The sequence below is a fragment of the Budorcas taxicolor genome, chromosome 5 (genome assembly GCF_023091745.1).
Source record: "Budorcas taxicolor isolate Tak-1 chromosome 5, Takin1.1, whole genome shotgun sequence".
Taxonomy (NCBI): Eukaryota; Metazoa; Chordata; class Mammalia; order Artiodactyla; family Bovidae; genus Budorcas; species Budorcas taxicolor.
This window is the reverse complement of record NC_068914.1, coordinates 101,036,078-101,042,867: the sequence shown is the minus strand read 5'-3', so window position 1 is coordinate 101,042,867 and position 6,790 is coordinate 101,036,078.

Sequence of the window (6,790 nt, the reverse complement as noted above, 5' to 3'; positions counted from 1 at the left end):
TTATCTTATGGTGAACGATGTCAGATTCGTGATCTCTGAAGAAGGTTTAGCTTCAGGACCAGGGACCAGGCTTGATTACTCAAGAGATTTGGTGTAGCAGAGTTTTATTCAAGTGAAAGGGGACAGAGAAAGCTTCTGACACAGACATCAGAGGGGGGATGGAGAGTGCCCCCCTCACTTAGCAAGGGAGCTATATACTTTTTTAATTGGTTATTACAGTAAATCAAAAGAATGTCTCAAGGTTGTAAAAGTCTTACCAGATCCACTCCCACAATATACATTTTAAGATAACAGGATTAGTCAGAAGGTTCTCAAGGAGAAACATGTCCTCAAGCAGGATACGTTGTTGTTATATAGTCCTTATTACAAACTTTAAGCTGAGTTGTTTTTTGTGTAATCATCAGCTCTGGGCTTAAAGGAAAAAACATTTTATGTGACTAAAACTAAGGAATGTAGGAAAAAGTTTATCCTTTTCGCCTCCTTGAGAACTCCAGACACCTATCTCCTTGAGAGCCCCAGATCCCTTCTTCCTTGAAGACCCTGGACTCCTTATGAACTTACCTAAGGATTAGTTCTCTCAACCTGTCACAATTGAGTCATAGTTGTCTTGGAGGTGGCTCACCCATCACTGGCCTCTCAGATACCAGTGCAGAAAATGAGAGAACCACCCAGGGGAGTTCTTTCTCCTCCTTTGGCAGAAGGAAATTCAGATCTCTCTTTTCCTGGCAACCTTGGAAGAACTGGCATTTCTCTCCTTACCTACAAAGCCCTCTGAAATGTTTCCTATGTGGAGTTTCAGTTCTGCCTTTGAAAATTTATAGTTGCAGTTCATATTCATCTCCTAGTTGACACTTGTCCCTGACTATTTAAACAAACACGCACAATTTAAAAAAAATCTTACTCCTCCTGTTCTCCTGTAAGAAATTCCAAAAGTAACATTTTGTTCTTGTTTCAAGTTTGGCATTAAAATTCTCATTCTTCAATGGCAGCAAAATTGATCTTCTTTAAAACTATGTAGCCTCAGAATGAATCTATTGTGTCTATTTGGAGCAGTTTCTCAGAGTTATCTGGGGTGCTGTCTCCTGGGCTGCAGTCTCATTTTGCCCCAAATGAAATTTTACTCACAATGCTTATGTTGTGCATTATTTTAAGTCAACAGTGAGGTCAGCCAGAGTCTCACAGGCCTAAACACAATGCAGCTGGGACTCTTGAGTCTTGCTACCTCCCCATCATACTTCCAGAAAGTGAACCCTGGTCCCTCCTGCTCTGGAAGCTTCAAATCTCACTTCTTTCCACATCAGATTTCACCAGAGTGAATCTTCTAGTCTTAGGGGAAAGGCTCTGCTTCTCTGAGGCATGGTATAAACTCTTGTTGACTTTAAAAATAGTCACAACCTGAAAGTTGAGAGTTTGAGAGCTTCATGGCTGCCAGACCACAGGTATTGTTTTCTTTCCTGGTTGCTCTTAGGGTTTAGAAGTTCACGTTTGGAGGGCCAAAAATCAGTGATGACTGTGACATCCTTGTTTATTGATATGGCAGGAATATTCCATTTCTCACCCACAAGATGCATTCCCTGTTGCTGCTTTCTCTAAGTTCTGTAATTTCTTTAACGATATTAAGGTTGGGGGATATTAAATCTGGAGAAAGTACAAGAAATGTATTTGATTTATGCCATTAAATATCTCACCCTAGGTAAAGCTGTACGAAATTGGCTCCTTACTTGAGTGTGGAAGGGGGAAATGAGAAACCAAGGAGCAATGAAAATCTAGAAATTAATATCTCAGACTATTACCTAGCTATAGGTAGTATGGCCAATCCCCCTCATAAATTTTTGTGTCTTCAACAAGAAAATTTATTTTTGACCTAGATTTAACCCTCTTAATAGCGTGGAGTCTGAGGTTTGAATTTTCCAAGGTGATAGGCACTGTGACTGTTCTGTCTCATGACTAATCTAAACAATTTGTAGCAAGTTAGTCCGTTGTCTCCTTTGCTTTTCGCTTCTCTTCTTGTCACAGCTATTTGTAAGGCCTCCCCAGACAGCCATTTGGCTTTTTTGCATTTCTTTTCCATGGGGATGGTCTTGATCCCTGTTTCCTGTACAATGTCACGAACTTCATTCCATAGTTCATCAGGTACTCTATCTATCAGATCTAGGCCCTTACATCTATTTCTCACTTCCACTCTATACTCATAAGGGATTTGATTGAGGTCATACCTGAATGGTCTAGCGGTTTTCCCTACTTTCTTCAATTTGAGTCTGAATTTGGCAATAAGGAGTTCATGATCTGAGCCACAGTCAGCTCCTGGTCTTGTTTTTGTTGACTGTATAGAGCTTCTCCATCTTTGGCTGCAAAGAATATAATCAATCTGATTTTGGTGTTGACCATCTGGTGATGTCCATGTGTAGAGTCTTCCCTTGTGTTGTTGGAAGAGGGTGTTTGCTATGACCAGTGCAATTTTCTTGGCAAAACTCCATTAGTCTTTGCCCTGCTTCATTCTGCATTCCAAGGCCAAATTTGCCTGTTACTCCAGGTGTTTCTTGACTTCCTACTTTTGCATTCCAGTCCAGACATCTTTTTTGGGTGTTAGTTCTAAAAGGTCTTGTAGGTCTCGATAGAACCGTTCAACTTCAGCTTCTTCAGCATTATTGGTTGGGGCATAGACTTGGATTACCGTGATATTGAATGGTTTGCCTTGGAGATGAACAAAGATCATCCTGTCGTTTCTGAGATTGCATCCAAGTAGTGCATTTCAGACTCTTTTGTTGACCATGATGGCTACTCCATTTCTTCTGAGGGATTCCTGCCCACAGTAGAAGATATAATGGTAATCTGAGTTAAATTCACCCATTCCAGTCCATTTTAGTTCGCTGATTCCTAGAATGTCGACATTCACTCTTGCCATCTCTTGTTTGACCACTTCCAATTTGCCTTGATTCATGGACCTGACATTCCAGGTTCCTATGCAATATTGCTCTTTATAGCATCGGACCTTGCTTCTATCACCAGTCACATCCACAGCTGGGTATTGTTTTGCTTTGGCTCCATCCCGTCATTCTTTCTATAGTTATTTCCCCACTGATCTCCAGTAGCATATTGGGCACCTACTGACCTGGGGAGTTCTCTTTCAGTATCCTATCATTTCAAGAAGAGATAAGAAAGCCTTCTTCAGCGATCAATGCAAAGAAATAGTGGAAAACAACAGAATGGGAAAGACTAGAGATCTCTTCAAGAAAATTAGAGATACCAAGGGAACATTTCATGCAAATATGGGCTCAATAAAGGACAGAAATGGTATGGACATAACAGAAGCAGAAGATAGTAAGAAGAGGTGGCAAGAATACATAGAAGAACTGTACAAAAAAATCTTCACAACCCAGATAATCACGATGGTGTGATCACTCATCTAGAGCCAGACATCCTGGAATGTGAAGTCAAGTGGGCCTGAGAAAGCATCACTACGAACAAAGCTAGTGGAGGTGATGGAATTCCAGTTGAGCTATTTCAGATCCTGAAAGATGATGCTGTGAAAGTGCTGCACTCAATATGCCAGCAAATGTGGAAAACTCAGCAGTGGCCACAGGACTGGAAAAGGTCAGTTTTCATTCCAATCCCAAAGAACGCTCAAACTACCGCACAATTGCACTCATCTCACACGCTAGTAAAGTAATGCTCAAGATTCTCCAAGCCAGGCTTCAGCAATATGTGATGGTGACTGCAGCCATGAAATTAAAAGATGCTTACTCCTTGGAAGAAAAGTTATGACCAACCTAGATAGTATATTCAAAAGCAGAGACATTACTTTGCCAACTAAGGTCTGTCTAGTCAAGGCTATGGTTTTTCCTGTGGTCATGTATGGATGTGAGAGTTGGACTGTGAAGAAGGCTGAGTGCCAAAGAATTGATGCATTTAAACTGTGGTGTTGGAGAAGACTCTTGAAGGTCCCTTGGACTGCAAGGAGATCCAACCAGTCCATTCTGAAGGAGATCAACCCTGGGATTTCTTTGGAAGGAATGATGCTAAAGCTGAAGCTCCAGTACTTTGGCCACCTCATGTGAAGAGTTGATTCATTGGAAAAGACTCTGATGCTGAGAAGGGGACGACCAAGGATGAGATGGCTGGATGGCATCATGGACTCGATGGACGTGAGTCTGAGTGAACTCCAGGAGTTGGTGATGGACAGGGAGGCCTGGCGTGCTGCGATTCATGGGGTCACAAAGAGTCGGACACGACTGACCGACTGAACTGAACTGAACTAAATTGAACTGAACTGAACTGAACTTCCTGATGTTCAAGCTGGTTTTAGAAAAGGCAGAGGAACCAGAGATCAAATTGCCAACATCTGCTGGATCATGGAGAAAGCAAGAGAGTTCCAGAAAAACATCTATTTCTGCTTTATTGACTATGCCAAAGCCTTTGACTGTGTGGATCACAATGAACTGTGGAAAATTCTGAAAGAGATGGGAATACCAGACCACCTGACCTGCCTCTTGAGAAATCTGTATGCAGGTCAGGAAGCAGCAGTTAGAACCGGACATGGAACAACAGACTGGTTCCAAACAGGAAAAGGAGTACGTCAAGGCTGTATATTGTCACCCTGCTTATTTAACTTCTATGCAGAGTACATCATGAGAAACGCTGGACTGGAAGAAGCACAAGCTGGAATCAAGACTGCCGTGAGAAATATCAATAACCTCAGATATGCAGATGACACCACCCTTAAGGCAGAAAGTGAAGAGGAACTAAAAAGCCTCTTGATGAAAGTGAAAGAGGAGAGTGAAAAAGTTGGCTTAAAGCTCAACATTCAGAAAACAAAGATCATGGCATCTGGTCCCATCACTTCATGGCAAATAGATGGGGAAACAGTGGAAACAGTGTTAGACTTTATATTTTTGGGCTGCAGATGGTGGCTGCAGCCATGAAATTAAAAGATGCTTACTCCTTGGAAGAAAAGTTATGACCAACCTAGATAGCATACTCAAAAGCAGAGACATTACCTTGCCGACTAAGGTCCGTCTAGTCAAGGCTATGGTTTTTCCTGTGGTCATGTATGGATGAGTGTTGGACTGTAAAGAAGGCTGAGTGCCAAAGAATTGATGCTTTTGAACTGTGGTGTTGGACCAACCAGTCCATTCTGAAGGAGATCAGCCCTCAGATTTCTTTGGAAGGAATGATGCTAAAGGTGAAACTCCAGTACTTTGGCCACCTCATGTGAAGAGTTGACTCATTGGAAAGGACTCTGATGCTGGGAGGGATTGTGGGCAGGAGGAGAAGGGGCTGAGAGAGAATGAGATGGCTGGATGCATCACTGACTCGATGGACGTGAGTCTGAGTGAACTCTGGGAGTTGGTGATAGACAGGGAGGCCTGGTGTGCTGCGATTCATGGGGTCACAAAGAGTCGGACACGACTCAACGACTGAACTGAACTGAACTTAGCCCACTGTCAATGCTGGTTTACAGATGCACAAATCTGAGCCATGTGGGTCTCTTTTGGGTCAATGAGATTCAAGGAATGCACTGGTGAGGGCTCTGGGAAAGAAACTTCCTTGATCTTTGGTGTCATGGAAAGATAGGCTCTTGCTTCTCTTATAAGTTGTGAATGAGTTCCCACTGGCAGTAATGCCATGACAATAAAGGTAACTGGATTTGGGATAATAACCACAGGGCTTCCCCAATGGCTCAGCAATAAAGAATCCACTTGCAATGCAGGAGACACGGAGAATCGGGAAGATCCTCTGGAGCAGGAAATAGCAACCCACTACAGTATTCTTGCCTGAAGAATCCCATGGACAGAGGAGCCTGGCGGGCTACAGTCCATGGGGTTGCAAAGAGTCTGACACGACTGAAGCAATTTAGCATGCATAACGACTACACTGTGGATGGCAGAGCAAAGAAGTAGTAAGATGATGCAGTTAATAGCTGTGGGGTCCTGCTCTCTTTCTTTGTTGTTTAAACCAATGTGCGTTGACTTTTCTGTTACTTAATGCTCAGTGCGTCCTACCTGATACAGAATTTGGCACCAAGAGTAGAAATGATGCAAGTTAACAGACTTAGTGCGTTGTGTGCTGGCACTCTGAAAAATGTCTGCATCCTAATCCCTAGAAGCTGTGAGTGTTAACCTTATTTGGAAACAGAGTGTTCTGCAGATGTAATTAAGTTATATTTAGTTATTTTCAAGTTCAGCTGGATATTGAAGAGGCACAGACTAAAGATTTTTTAATTAAATAAAATTCACATTTGACTTTTATTACATGATCATTTCTCAAGATCAAGTCTTTTCAACAGAACTTCATATGTCTCAAGAGTTTAAGGCTTTTTAAAAAATAATAATTGAGTTTCATGACTCATGACAATGTTACAAATTTCAGAAATTTATTCTTCTACAACTAGAATTCTAGTCTGGGAATCTGAACGCCTGAGCTATGTCAAGTCTACTATGGTGGAGGGTTCCCTTGTAAGTCATTTCCTCTTCTGAGCATTAGTTACTGCTGTGGATATCAGCAGTTTCAAGTACCCAGAAGTATCAGAATCATCTAGGTCCTTGTTATGAATACAGATTCCTAGGCTGCTGGAGTCCAGCTCCAGCAGCCAAGGAATCAGGCTGAAGTGGTGAGCGGTGTCGGTGGACGATGATGTAGCCTCTGATTCATAGTACGGAAGTGAAGTGAAGTGAAGTTGCTCAGTCGTGTCTGACTCTTTGCGACCCCATGGACTGTAGCCTATCAGGCTCCTCCGTCCATGGGATTTTCCAGGCAAGAGTGCTGGAGTGGATTGCCATTTCTTTCTCCA